The sequence below is a fragment of the Leuciscus leuciscus genome (assembly GCF_965113295.1).
Source record: "Leuciscus leuciscus genome assembly, chromosome: 20".
NCBI classification, from domain to species: domain Eukaryota; kingdom Metazoa; phylum Chordata; class Actinopteri; order Cypriniformes; family Leuciscidae; genus Leuciscus; species Leuciscus leuciscus.
Genome location: NC_138744.1, coordinates 12,972,139 through 12,987,700, shown reverse-complemented (window position 1 = coordinate 12,987,700; position 15,562 = coordinate 12,972,139). Strand labels below are relative to the sequence as shown.

General features: G+C 39.1%; 1 long non-coding RNA gene across 1 annotated transcript in view; it reads right to left on the bottom strand.

The window, feature by feature from the left end:
- Window positions 1-6,401: 6,401 nt before the first annotated feature.
- The window catches only part of LOC309483787, a 67,282-nt gene continuing 58,121 nt past the window's right edge, over window positions 6,402-15,562 (bottom strand). Inside the window, exon 3 of the long non-coding RNA XR_014200645.1 lies at window positions 6,402-6,570. This is a non-coding gene — a long non-coding RNA (uncharacterized lncRNA). The remainder of the gene's footprint in view (window positions 6,571-15,562) is intronic.

The window sequence follows — 15,562 nt, the reverse complement described above, 5'->3', positions numbered from 1 at the left end:
GCTCAGCAACAGACACTGGCTCCGGCTCAGCAACAGACACTGGCTCCGGCTCAGCAACAGACAATGGCTCCGGCTCAGCAACAGACAATGGCTCCGGCTCAGCAACAGACAATGGCTCCGGCTCAGCAACAGACAATGGCTCCGGCTCAGCAACAGACACTGGCTCCGGCTCAGCAACAGACACTGGCTCCGGCTCAGGAACAGACACTGGCTCCGGCTCAGGAACAGACACTGGCTCCGGCTCAGGAACAGACACTGGCTCCGGCTCAGGAACAGACACTGGCTCCGGCTCAGGAACAGACACTGGCTCCGGCTCAGGAACAGACACTGGCTCCGGCTCAGGAACAGACACTGGCTCCGGCTCAGGAACAGACACTGGCTCCGGCTCAGGAACAGACACTGGCTCCGGCTCAGGAACAGACACTGGCTCCGGCTCAGGAACAGACACCACCGGCTCAAGAACAGACACAGGCACAAGCTCAGGGACAGACACAGGCTCAGGAACAAACTCAGGCACAGACACCACCAGATCAGGTTCAAGAACAGACACAGGCTCGACGGCGGCCATCTTGTCAGGGAACACAGGCTCGGCAGACGTGACGTGAACACTCTCGGCGGCGGCCATCTTGTCTGAAGATACAGACTTGGCAGACGTGACGTGAACACTCTCGGCGGCGGCCATCTTGTCTGAAGACACAGGCTCGGCAGACGTGACGTGAACACTCTCAGCGGCTGCCATCTTGTCTGAAGACACAGGCTCGGCAGGCGTGACGTGAACAGGCTTGGCGGTGGCCATCTTGTCCGACGACACAGGCTCGGCAGACGTGACGTGATCAGTCTCTGGCTGGGCAGACGTGATGTGAACAGTCTCGGCGGTGGCCATCTTGTCCGAAGACACAGGCTCGGCAGACGTGACGTGATCAGTCTCTGGCTGGGCAGACGTGACGTGAACAGTCTCTGGCTGGGCAGACGTGACGTGAACAGACTCGGCAACGGCCATCTTGTCCAAAGACACCGGCTCGGCAGGCGTGACGTGAACAGTCTTGACACTCTCCAGGATTTGATATAACCTCTCGAAGTACTCCAACAGAGTTTCAGCTGCTCTGTCAATCTCAGACTGCACAGTGACCTCCGAGACTGGGACCACCAGAACTGGGACCACCGGACTCGGGATCACCGGAACTGGGACCACCGGAACTGGGACCACCGGACTCAGGACCACTGGAACTGGGACCACCGGCACTGGGACCACCGGCCTCGGGACCACCGGGACAGGGACCACCGGGACAGGGACCACCAGGATGACAGTGGCCTGCTCGGATGGGACGGCCTCCGGGACGACAGCGGGCTGCTCCGAGGGGAAGGCCTCCGGGACGACCTCCAGGGAGACAGCGGGCTGTTCGGGAACGACCTCCAGGTCTTGAGGAACAGAGGACGCCTGCTTCCTCCTTCTCCTCCGCCTACGACGGCAAGATGGTGGCATCGAGTCCACCGCCTCTGGAGGCCCAACAATCTCCGCGGTCCTTCGCACACACATGGAAAAATACTCCAGCAGGGAAATATGAGACCCTGAATCTCCTCCACATGGAAAAACCTCATTCCGCGGTATCCACATATTTGTCAGTCCATTCTCTAATTCCGCCGTACTTGCTGGATCTTTATATTGGCGGATTCGTTCTGTCACAACGCACACACAGGGAAAAGGTAAGATCCAATCGCAAGTAATTTATTAGGGTAATCCGTACTCACAAACTAGTCCAGGCAATGGTCAAAATCCATACAAAAGCAGTCCAACAAACAAGAAACAAACAGGCATGGAACACAGAGGTGCAATGACATTAAACAACGAATCCGCAACAATCACAGAACAGACAGGGTATAAATAGACAGGTACAAACAATGTGACGAGAAACAGCTGTATGCAATGATGAGTGATAAGGGACAGCTGAGTGCAATGAAAAGACAAGAATCATGGGGAATGTAGTACGAGAGTGTGCTGGACACCGTGAGGAAGGAGGACATCTAGTGGTGACCCAAGGAACATAAACCAGACACTGTGACATTGGTATTTAATGAAAATACAGTATACCGTTCAAAAGTTTGGGGTCTAAGACTTTTTTTTATATTTTAGAAAGAAGTCTCTTAAGCTCACTGTATTTATTTGATTAAAAAACAAACAATAAAAACAGTAAGATTGTGAAATATTATTAAAATTTAAAATAAATGCTTTTTATTTTAATATTTAAATTAAATGTATTTATTTAGCCATTACATTAGCAGTAATTTCTCCAGTCTTCAGTGTCACATGATCATTCAGAAATCATTCAAATACGGATTTGATGATCAAGAAACAGTTCTTATTTTACCAATGTTGAAAACAGTTGTGGAGTTAATATGTTTGTGAAAACAGTGATACATTTTTATCAGGATAATTTGCTGAATTGAAAGTAAAAAACAGCATTTATTTGAAACAGAAATCTTTTGCAACTTTATAAAAAAGAATTACTGTCACTTTTGATCAATTTGAAGCATTCTTGCTGAATAAAAGCATTAATTTCTTTAGGACTCACTGTGCATCTCTACACCTCAGTGTTTGCCATGAGAACTACCACAATCTTTACATGCCAATAACTCGAAGCTTTTTACTGGGAGAAAGCAGAAACATCCTCAAAACATGGCCCAGATTTGTACTATATTTACTCAAGCGAGATGGAATTCCACATTTGCTGAAAATCTCACAAGCTGTTTTTCACTCTCTTGAGACGCCAGAACTTCTGCCGGTAGATTTGCAGTAGGTTTGTCATTTTGTGTGTGAGTGTGTGTTCATGTACGTGTGCGATGAAGGTGGAGAGAAGTTTGTTGTTGGAGTTTGCGGTGATGGCTGTGATTTAAGTATCTTGAGAGAATACATCTGCAATTACTGCTTTCCCCAAAACCTGTTGGAAAAGCAAAATCTATGTGCTGAAAACAGAACATTATAAGATTCCCCATGTGGCGTCGGAAACATCTGATTCATCTGCATATTAGTGTTAAAGAAATAAGTCACTGTTCATATTAAAGCTATTCCATTTGCACAGAAATCTGTTGGTAGAAAATGTGGTACTCTGAAAAATATATTGTGAGTATTCCTGTTGTATCTGTGAGTGAAATGTTGCTTTCTGTTTGTGTGCATGTAGCTTTCAATATGTTTATTCTTAGCTTGTGTCTAATGGCCCAGTCGCTGCCTTAACTTCAGCTTGACATGGAAAAATATAGGCCTATTTTTCACAATAATTGCTAAAGCTTTTAAAATAAAGAAAATGGATGGATGTCAGATCACTGAATTGCAGCTACATAGCACAAATGCTATGCAAAATAATCTAGTGTTATATCAAAAGTTGATTGAAGACCAAGCGTAGACACTTTTTAATAAATTATAAAGGGCAGAAGCAATTCCCTAAGGGTCCATAATAACCCATATTTAAAATTCCGTTTGCTTGAATGGGTTATTTTTGCGAGGGTCAAAGGTCATTTAACTATGCATGAATGTGAATGACTGTGTGTACTGGCTGTCTTAATCTTTCAAACAAACAATAATTCTTGCCTTGTAAATTTCTTGTCATCCTTAGTGTCTCTGCCTTGCGACTCACTCAGCCATTGTGGATCAGTTAGCTTGTAAAAAATAAAATAATTGATTGGCTTTACACAGTATTAAAAATCCTGTAACACACTGATTTCATGCTGTCTGTGCTACCATTGCACTCCACGGCAGGCTAGCCATAATGCTAACAGTACAGACCATACAGTTAATGGCAACCCATTAGTGATTATTTTACTGCTTTGGTTGAAGTTATATAAAGGTCAGGGACCTCATGTACTATATGCACAAAATGAGCATCGCAAAAGACCCCTGACCTTTAGATAGCTTTAACCAAACCAGTCAAAATGTGAATCACTAATGTGCTGCCATTAACTGTGTGTGGTCTGTAATGTTAGCATTACAGGTTGTAATCAATGGGTTAGAGGATTTTTCCCATTTCATTTAATACACCACATCATGAAATCAGAAGTAATCATCCAGGTGATGTAAATTTATATTAATTTGATGTAACAAATTGAAATGGTGATCAAATATATTGTATATCTGACTATAAAAAAATATTACTGTAAAGATTTTGATGTCTGAAGACCATGTGCTTGGAATTGTGCTTTAAATTGCAGAAACCATTTTCTCAGTTAACCCTTAAATGCATAAACGTTTCACCAATCATTATTACATATTCCGGTCTTTAGCGACCCTGCATGGTTCTTTACCTGTTGCAATATTAAAAAGCTCTTCTGATATTAGAGTTACAAAAACAAAAGAATAATCTAAAGCATGTTCTGTTTCCTTTTGGAGCTTGGAAGGGTTCAGTTTGAACAGATGTTTTATACCATCATCCCTGTCCTCGTCATAGCCCATTCCCCAGTACATTTAGCATCTGGCTCATGTATGTGATCTCAACATATTCTCAGAACGGCGTGAGGCCAGTGGAGTGATTGATGATGAGCGACACCTGCGCGCTGCATCGGTCTCGAATCTCTCGTGGAAGAGCGGAAGCATAAAAGGAGGAGCGACGACAGTGAAGGATGAGAGAGGACCAGGCCTGGACATATGTTATGTTATGTTATGTTATGTTATGTTATGTTATGTTATGTTATGTTATGTTATGTTATGTTATGTTTCAACCCGATCTCACAGCAATTCAAAACGAATTTTATGAGGTGGCTAATTTGTAGGGATTCATACGACCGATTTTTGCTAAATCGTACATATTTTACGATTTGAGCAATTCGTATAAATTCATACGACTGACCTACCCCTGACCCCGCCCCTAAACCTAACCATCACTGGGGTTTAGACAAATCGTACAAATTCGTACGAGTGAGGAATTCTTACAAATCAGCCACATTTTACTTACTCATACGAATTGGTTGTGAGATAGCGTTGGTTATGTTATGTTATGTTATGTTATGTTATGTTATGTTATGTTATGTTATGTTATGTTATGTTATATTATGTTATGTTATGTTATGTTATATTATGTTTTGTTAATGTGTGTGTGGCAGGGGTCCGTGATGGGCTGCCGCTTTTACCTTCGTTTTGTATGTATTTTATAATTAAAGTTTTTAAATGTTTGCCAGTTCCCGCCTCCTTCTTCCTACAACAACTAACCTTGTTACAACTTTCATTTTCAACATCTTCAAAATCAATATTTTGATCGCTGACAGCCTCTTCACTAGATCCACCATCAAATGACAGAGACACTACTATTTGACTGTGTTCAGTACTAGCTCTGCAGTAAATCACTGAGCCATTTTAAGTTTTGCTGATGATACTTTCTATTCTTTTGTTTTCTGCCTGCAGTTATTATAAGTGAAATGTCACTTCATCATTGTGTATCAGACATTACCACCTTGTGGAATAAAGGTGAATTGAACTTTTTCAGTCATCAAAGATTCAAATGTTGTTGTGCAGAAAAAAATTACTTGCACTGTTATATACCTTGGGTTATTAGCGACCCTATATAATATTTACAAAAAATGAATGGGAAAATAAGTATTCTTCTATATATTTTTTTCCTTCTTCTTGTTATGGGCTATTGTTTATAAGGAATTGATTGAGGACTATAGAAGATTGAAGAAGAATTATTTCTAACTTAAAAAAATTAATGAGGGGGAGGTTACGTTCCGGGTCACTAAAGACCCAAGGTTTGTGTTTAAGGGTTAAAAAAGCTTTCAAATAAAGACAAAATCTGTGTTTTGACTCTGGCTAATAGTAGACAGTTACGTGAAATCTATGCAAAGTTTTACATATGGCATCCCAGAAGTAAACAGGTAAAATATTAGAGAGGCTAATAGCCATCAATGTTATCAGTAGCCCAAACTAACCTTTTTGAATGTACAGTATACATTAGTTGTTAGAATAATATTTATAACAAAATTTAACCTACTGGTGGTAATGTATCTACCTAGTTTGGAAGGCTCAAATACTTTTCACCTGTATAAATCAATAATAAAGAAATATCTGTATAAAAATATATTTATAATATTTTGCTAGAAGCTTAATCACCTCTGTGAGATATCTGAATGGGCCTTTATTAACTATTTTGCGAGGAAAAGTTCTGTAAAAATAATTTGCAGTAATTTCAAGTCAGGTGATGACAATAGAAGGGAATCAATCATTGACCAGCTTTGTTCTCATTTTCTGCAGCCACTGACTGCATGCTAATCGAGATTCATCTCATGACTAAATCACACAAAGAATTCGTAACACCTGTCAAGTGAAAAACGAAAACTCTTCAGGTAGAAGTTGCCAAGTGTCAGGTTATTATTATTTTCCTCATTTTTAGCATTTTTAGAAGGAAAGATTACAGCTTTAAACCCACATTGGTGCCGATTTAGACTCGATTTTCATGGAAGTTTGATGTCATTCAGACCCGCAGCGTGTGTGATGTCAGACGGCTTCAGACAGGCTTTAAAACTCCTGCTCCTGAATCATTCTCTCCTGGGAGCTGGAGGCGGCCTATCGAAAGGTATAACAGATGTATGCTTACACACACACACACACAAACACACACACACAGAGAGAGAATCAGAGTGAGTGATAGCACAGCATTAGGCAGAGTAAAGAGACATAACACAAACTGGATTTGCATACTGAGATGTTTGTGCAGGCCTTTGGGATCTCTTCTCCATCTAAAGTTGGTTGTTGCCAGGCAGCTGCTCTATGGTGGACTAATGGAGAGTGTTGACTGGGGGATGATGAACCACTCTGTGTGCTCTAAAAAGTCGTCAGATCATTCCTGGATCATTTGTGTTCAATTCATTATCTGGCATAATCAGGTTTAAAAAAAAAAAAAAAATTTAGGGTCTTTCTTTACTTTAATCATCACATTCTTTTTGGGCTCTCTAAATTCTAGCTAGACTTAAATGACTTTTTCATAATCTTATTAGAAATTAGTATAAACTACATTTTTACTTGATAACAGGCTTAAACTGCCCTTTATGAATAATAACTTAGCCTAGATATGAAATATGAACAAATGCAATGAATTTTCAAATGATAAGATTGTAATTTTTTTTAAAATTGTATTTCTCTTTGTTGATGGGGTCAAGCTGACCTCAGACAGACACAACAGTACTTAAACAGATATAAAACAGAGAGATAAAGCTTCAGTAATTACTGTCTGCTTTGATTAGGTCATGAACATAATCTGAAGTGGAAAATAAAATGTTGAAAGAAAAGTTCACTCAAAAATGATTCTTCTGCGGAACCAAACGGTGATCACTGACTTCCATTGGAATACATTTCTCAAAATATCTTCTTTTGTGTTCCACAGAGGAAAGAAACTCATAAAGGTTTGAGACAACATGACGGCGAGTAAAAAATAACAGAATTTTCATTTTCGGGTAAACTATCCCTGTAATCTTTAATTAAATTCCTGTTATTTTCTTTTTCACATGTACAAACACAAAAATAGTAAAGTCAGTCTCAACAGAGCATGAGGGTTAAAACCTGAATGACACCTTTATAGCTCATATCGCATGACAATATGTGAAGCCACAGATCACAGGATATTCACTGCATTTATCAGATCAATATTTATTTTCAGCTGGAGAAAATTCTCAACCAGATTTGCTATTATACACTGTGAGACTGAGTCGGATGTCTTTTAATCTTTAACACTTTGATGATAATTCTTTTGAATGTTGAAAGACCATACCAGAAGACAGGATGCGTTTAAAAATAACGCAGTCGTGAATCATACAGACTAGTGGGTAAACATCATACTAACAATATCAAATGATTCAGGCTGGGTATGATAAGGTAGTATTTTATTTAGTGTCTTGATGATAAATCACAAAAATGCTAAAGTAAGCTGATTCCAAATAATCAAACTTATTATAGTGCAGTAACATCATAAAAAATATATAAATATAAGAATTGTATACATTTATAATATAAAATTAACCCACCAATATGATCAAATTTTTAAATGTATACCTTTATTTTCAAATTCTTACTCTGCCCTAATCAAAACTAAATAGGCAGAAATTATTGAAGCGTTATCCATCTGTTTTACCACGAAGTAAACATGACATAGATTATCATTCTAGATAACATAATTTATGTTTGAGGTCAATTTGACTCCAGGAAAACACATTGTTAAAAGATACAATAAAAGAAATCATACAAACAACTGGCGGGAATGTAGAGTACGTCTATCCAGTCAGAGAATCCTAGCCTGTGAAAATTCACTGGCTTTATTCATGTCTCTCTGTGTGATGTAACACTTTTCAAGGAGGTTAGTTGACACACTTAAAAATGCTGGGTTGTTTCAACCCATGTTTAGGTCAAATATGGACAAACTCAACCATTGGTTTAAATTTTGTTATTCATTTTTAAACCCAACAGTTGGGTTTGTCCATATTTGACCCAAACATTGGTTAAACAACTTTGTACAGTGTTATCAAGTTGAAACTTTGATTACAAGCAGGTCTTGTTAAATTAGAAAAGTCATCAAGTATCAACAGCCTGATACTTATTTTTTTTTATTATAATTTTTTTTTATCTCTGAAGGTCATGTTATAGTCCAGTTTATGAGAGCAAGTATCTGGTCTAGATAAAACAATTTTTGTAATCAAATGAGAAATGTTAAATCTTGCTTTATATGTGATGATTTTAATCTCAGAAGATGCTTCATCCGGTATTATGCCATTTCTGTTCGCTTTTTCAGTGCTGCCAATACTTTCTTATGTTCATTATGTATATTTTGTGTGAAATCTGGTTAAAAAACAGTTTATTACATTTCTATCCACAGACCCAAAGGAGGCCTGCAAAGCTGCTTATGGTTAATTTTTTTCTGTTGCAATTTTACTCAGATAACCCGGCAAACAGCCAGTGAGCCATCAAAGATTATTCCCAAAGCAATAAGCTTTATCTGTTCAGTGAAAAACAGATTACAAAAGCCTGTAAATGCTTCATCACAGCTTATCACACAAACATTGTACAGATCACAGCCATCGATTCTAATGGAAAGACACTTGGAGAGGCTGAACCGGAGAGCAGAAGACGTCAATACGAGCAGGAGGAAGTAATTAAAACAGGTAATCCCTGATGGCACGAGGTGTTGATTCTTGCTTGTGCATGAATCTGCGGTTTTCACTTGGCTATATTTAGCATCGTCTGATTGTTTTTGAGGCTCTGGGACACTGCTGGCATCCGTTGTTTTGTCTCTGCCCGGACATTACATTTCTAATTTATGTTTTGGCCTCTAGAGACAGACTGAAGGTATTTATTAATTTGTGAGCTTTGCAAATGAAATTTACCATAACACTGTTTCTAAATCATCTGTGACCTTTTCTGGCATGTACGAAAACTCACTTTGGCATCTGTCACATTTTATGCTGATCTTGTGACTGTGTATCTTAAAGTGATAATTCACCCAAAAATGAAAATTCTGTCATCATTTACTCACCTTTATGTCGTTCCAAATCTGTATGACTTTATTTCTTCCGTGGAACACGAAAGAAGATACTTTGTATTTGTCCATATAATGAAAGTCAGTGGTGTCCAAAACAAAATGGTACCCATTGACTTTCATTGTATGGACAAAAAAAAGCTGATATATATATTTTTAAATATCATATTTATTACCTTTTATTTTTAGTTTTGCTGTGTTCTGCTATTCAGAAGATGACTGTTGTGAAGGCTATATGACCTTGCTGTATTTTAGATTATTAAAGACTGTCTTCATTTCCATCTGAGAAAAATCATGCTTTTAATGAATGCGATGGCTGCCTCTTTTCTCTGTTTTATTCACATTTTAAGATTGCATCAAAAGACTCATGATTCTCCATTTCACTGTATCATCCTCAAGTCATTGACCTCCACAAAATGGCTCTTTGCTTTGACATTTGCAAACAGATTATGTTTTGTATCATTAGACCATTTTTGTAAGAAAAAAATCAAGCCAGTAGATCATCATGCCTAAGGTTATCTAGCACTACAAACAACATTTCCTGTGCAAGGTTACATACAGTATGCTCTATAGAAGCTCAGTTTCAGTATGAACCATGATGGCATTGGGCCGTTTACCCGTTTTTGTTGAGATGGAAAAGCTCTACTGCTATGTTCATAGCTGCATTTGAGATAAGTTCAGTGTTAATTCCAAATGAGAAATTATAAGTAAAAGAGAGAGGGAAGAAAAGGTTGGGTGTCTGGAGCTGAAAGAGCTCATTATAACTTCAGTTATTGCTCCTCAGCCCTCCGCTTGAGCTTTAAAACCCTCAGACTTTCCTTTTGTGCTCCGTCAGCGACTTCTTTATATGAGAGCTGCGTGTGTTGGCTTCACGGAAGACTTATCGTGAAGAAATTTGTGAACAGACAGTAAAATATCTTTGATGTTGGATATGCACGCTTCCCTAAAACCATAAAAGTGTGTTAAGATGAGAGAGGAGAGTCCCGAGAGATAGAGACAGAGAGAAATTAGAGCACGGAGAGATAGGCCTTGGGTAAGAGCTGGACTTTAATGGTGAGAAAATCGCTGTAGTAACAGCAACCGAAGAGCGGGAGAAGGTCGCCCCTCGGATCCGCCACTCCTTACGGTTAATCCGCATGGACTCATACCGATGTTCAAAACATGCTGCATCCAAGGTCATTTCTGACAGAATTAGCATATTATTAGCAATAGAATTAGCAATATTGCATCTCCTCCTGTTCTCGGAACTCATACACATGAAGTAATACTGTTGGATGAAGTAAAACTCTTCAGGTGTCAAATGAAATGAAAAGAGATGAAGAAATGAAACTTAGCAGTAAGTTCATGGATCTGTGGTGCTTGGGCTGATGATGTGAGTTTAAATCTCACTTTGGCCGATTCCCTTTCCCATTCTTCTCCTAACAATTTCCTGTCCTCTATCCGTTATCACTTCAATAAAAGTTGCAAACCAATAAACATCAGCAGTGATATACTCTGGAGCAGTCAGGGCTCACAGTATTATTTAAGAGAAAATGATTGATGAGATTTTAATTGTGTGTGCACACATGCATGAGAGCAAATGAGCATGCTTGTATCTCATTATTAAAGACATCATTTTTCAAAGTTCTCATATTGATTACTGTCGTACGATTTAATTGTGGCTGTAAAATATGATGCATAATGTTGGAAACCGAAGGCTGAAATCACCAGACTCTCATAATTCATCCGTATGTGTCATTTTAATGAAGCAGTAATTCTTCACCAGCTTGGCATTGTTAAAGAGACTTATTTGTACCTATAATTTGGTGTGGTAATATTACTCTTTCCAGAGGAGAATGGGCCCTGCTACCTGCTGCACAGATGGCTGATCACTTCTCTTTCATTATCTCTCCTGCCTTTAAAAAAGCCATAACACAATTACAGAGAGAGCAATTAGAGCCACGCTGTCAACATTAAGAAGCTGAAGGTCGTAATTACTGCCGTGAAATTTGTGACGGCTTGGATGGCACCAGCCTCACCCACTTCTGTAATTTCTGTTCTTTAACATCTAAATGTGTGATTTTGAAAAGCTGTCGAACCACATGAATGGATGCTTTCTGTCATACCATTTTAGACAGACAGTGTTACCTACACCTTAAAAAGTTTTTATTTTATTTATTATTATGTGGTTAAATAAAAATGTTATTTAATCTGACTAAATCAACCTGACAAATTAGATTAGGCCTACATCAACAAAAGTCATTTGTATTGGCTAGATTAAGCAGCAATAGATTGTTAAGGGTAACTTCTCTAGGTCATATATTCATATCACATGATATATTATACAGACAATATAAGGGAACTATAATGAGAAACTAACAAGGATGATGAGAACACTACACTGAAAGGATATACGGGAAGCCAAAACATATGAACAAAATCACAATGAAATTAAACAGAACTCTGACAATATCATTTATATTTTTTAAATGTGCTCTCAAATTAAAATGTCATGTGCATTTTGAATGTCAGTTGTATTTCTCCCTATGTAAAAGAGAAATACAATTGTGGACACATTTTTCCACAGCGTTGTGTGTTCCTGCATTAGTTTATTATGATGGTGTTTTTTATGATCTTCCAGGAATATGTGTATGTGACAAAACAAGCGAGTGTGTTAACCAGAACACTGAAGGGCCCTAAATCTCTAAAATCAGTGGTGCGTGTTTGAAATGGCCCAAGGTGCCCCTATCACCTCATTAGAGTAGTATGTTTATCAGAACGGCAGTCTTTCTCCTCCTATTCAGCGAGGCAGAGGGGCCTCATGTTAAATTTATGGAGCCATTGCTCTCTGTTATGGGCCTTAATGTCTCCTCTGAATGAGAGGGAAGTCACTCCATCAGTATAGGCCATCAGCGCTAACGTTGATTGATTCAAGGAAATTTGCTTTGCCTGCTCAGTCACCCACAACCAGAGCGCAAAATGGCACCATGTGTTTGTGCAGCCCTCTGCAGGTTCTGTCTCGCCGGACTGGGTCTCCGAATGCCACAATAACGTGCATTTAAAATGACTTCTGATGGGTTCATGATTATTAATTTTTCTTTGATAGTGACAATGTGTATCACAGACTGAGCTAATTGAAGTGTAAGGCAGTCATCTGTGCCCACATCTCCCTCTGACTGAATGCTTAAGTACGTTTGGCAGGGCGATCCGTCCTCTGCGTTACTGTGAGAGCCACCAGCTGAAGCTCCCGCAGATGGTACGGAGTCGGACTCTCCCTCTCTTTTCAGCCGCACCATTCATGGACAATTGCAGCCGCTATTTTCTTCCCTCGCTATTGACACGCTCAATTACTGGCCAATTAGTTGGTTTCTGGGAGTCGACTCCAAAATGTACTATTTACCAGAAAGTACTATTTACGGCTCTGCACACTAGCGTCTTCAGTGTCAGAGCTTCAGTCTCTGACAAATACTGGTGTCAAAGTATATTGGAGTGTCTGAAATAGATGCTAGTTAGATGAACACAGAGCTTTTGAAGATATCTGAATCAATAAGGCTTTAGCAGACATGATGATATAAAAAGCAAAACATCCCAACTTTGTTCAAGTTTTTGTTTGTCTTTACCCAGATCTGTTTTGACAAGCAGAACAGTTACAGTTTGCGATGCACAGAAATATTGTTTCCTGAATACAGCAGCTGCATGAACAGTCTTAGAGAGAGTCATAAATAAGGGAGGATATCTTTAATCTCCACCATAATCTCCTTAGAGCAAAGATGATTGCTACACATGAGATTGAGGTCTCTGATTTTTGCTCTTTTTTCCCTCTTTCTGTGGCATCTGTTAAACATGTAAAGATCGATTATTGTCTCTATGCTTTAAATCCCCTGGTTAGTATTCAGGAAGGCGGCTTTAGCTCAGTGTGAAATATTGAATTTCTGTGCCCCGGCAGTTCTGCATGTGATAAAAGTGCTGCTAAACTCTGAGGTAATGCCTCCCTCCTCTCAAAATACCCACAATGCACTCTCAAAGCCTATTGTAAGTGAACAGAGAAACTGTGCAATGGCGACAGGGGACGAGCTTGAGAAACAGTCGAATGCATTACACACCACACAAGACAAGGATGTTTTTACCGTGCAGTGGAGAAATGAAATTAGGTAAGGCTCAAGCGAATACACACCTCCACAGATTTACAGGCGGAGAGCTCTGTAATCAATTTACACAACGCCTTTCCTTTATAAGCTCCCCACATCAGCCAGATGGTCAGTTCTTATTAGGGATGCCTATTTACATAAATACCCATAATCGATGGTTGTTTTAATTAACGATCAATGAATCGATTAATAGTTAATCTTAACCTCTTAAATCTGAAGCGGGGGGTGCTACCAAGTTATCACGTTACTTAAAGTCACCATGAAATCAAAATTGTTTTATGGCTTTTAGTATGAATGTGTTAGTATTAAGGTTATCTATAAGCTATGCTCCAAAACAATGACAAAATTCACATCAGCTTCAGCACTTTAGCTTCTCATCAGATTTTCTGTCCAATCAAATGCTAGACACCATAAGCTGCAGCAGAAAATCGGTCACTTGTTCTTTGGTAGATGGCACTTAATTCTATATATTGGGGATAGGAAACAATTCAGACAATGTTAATATGCTTTCCATCAAGTGAATGAAGTCCGGTTTCACGTTAGTGCTACACGCACTACAGGCACACAGCATTTACACAGTCTTCTCCGGTCCAGAGACAAGATAGCACAGAGCGGATCATATGATTGAGTTGGCACAGACCACAAAACATATTGGACCCATTTTAATTCTACACAGAATGCTATATTTTAAGGTGATATGGATGAGATTAGTTGGAGAAACAGTTAGACAGACTAGGCATTAGAAACAGCACTAACGTGTAGAAGTGATAACACCAGTGCCATGCACCAACATAAATTACACTCTTTTCAAACTACACAGCCTCATCATGACTATGATCACTGTTTTGCTTTAGTAACAGTTTCATATTAAATCTAAAGGGGGAATCTATTAGACTGTTGCTGTCATATGCTGTCAAATGCAGCTTTGCCAATCTCAACGGCTCTGGCTAAGTTGTGATATAAACAAAACGCTATTGGCTTTCGCATGTACGTTTAAAATATTCTAGCTGAGCCCCCAGCGTGAGGTTTTTAAGACGATTTATTTTAGAAAGTATCACCTTATTATTTCCATTGCGACACATCATGCTTGTCACGTGACACACCGCAGCCACAATAGTGCTGTATGGCAGATGTATAGTTTTTATTTCTTTTTTTATTCAAAATATTCACAAACTTGTTAACTATATCATGAACTATCTGATATTCCAATTCTCAAATATGTGTACGTGAGTGTTTTTTGAATGTTTAAAAACCTTTAAAATGATCATGTTAGTTGATCTACGATGGGCGCCGCCATGTTAGTTCACACCTTAGTTCAGAGAATCGGATCTGCCAGATTTACATCACGTAAATTCATCCACTTCTTCCAAAATACATGAAAGTAAGTGACAGGTGAACAGGGAGAAGAATAGAGTAAACTAGCCAATATAGTAGACTTTTTCACTCAAATTATAATAAAAAGGATTATTATTGTCGCTTCCATAGACATCAATGTGTGTTTTACAAACTACAAATGTATGTTCTGCTAGTACTTATGTGTATTTAAATGTCTGAAACGTAAAATAAACCCTATGTGGTTGAAAAACTGAAAGCACATTTGAATTTAGCAGTCGATCGCGTGACGCACTGAACGTTCTAATCCAACGTTACGTCACCACATTAAATAATGCTGCGTGTTTCAAGGCACTTCAGTGGACCACTCGCTTAACCAACACAAAATATGTAATAAAACAACACAAAATAGGTATCGTTTTAAAGAAGCCCATGGCTTTACAGTGAATATAGGGAATATGACCATCACTTAAAGGAGAACTCGGTAACTCTAGCGAACTCTAGTCACTTCTTCGCTGATTTTCCCTTTTGTTGTCGCATGTTTTCCCCACGAGCTCCCCCTACAGCTGTGGGGGGGGGCGTATATTTCACAACACAGTC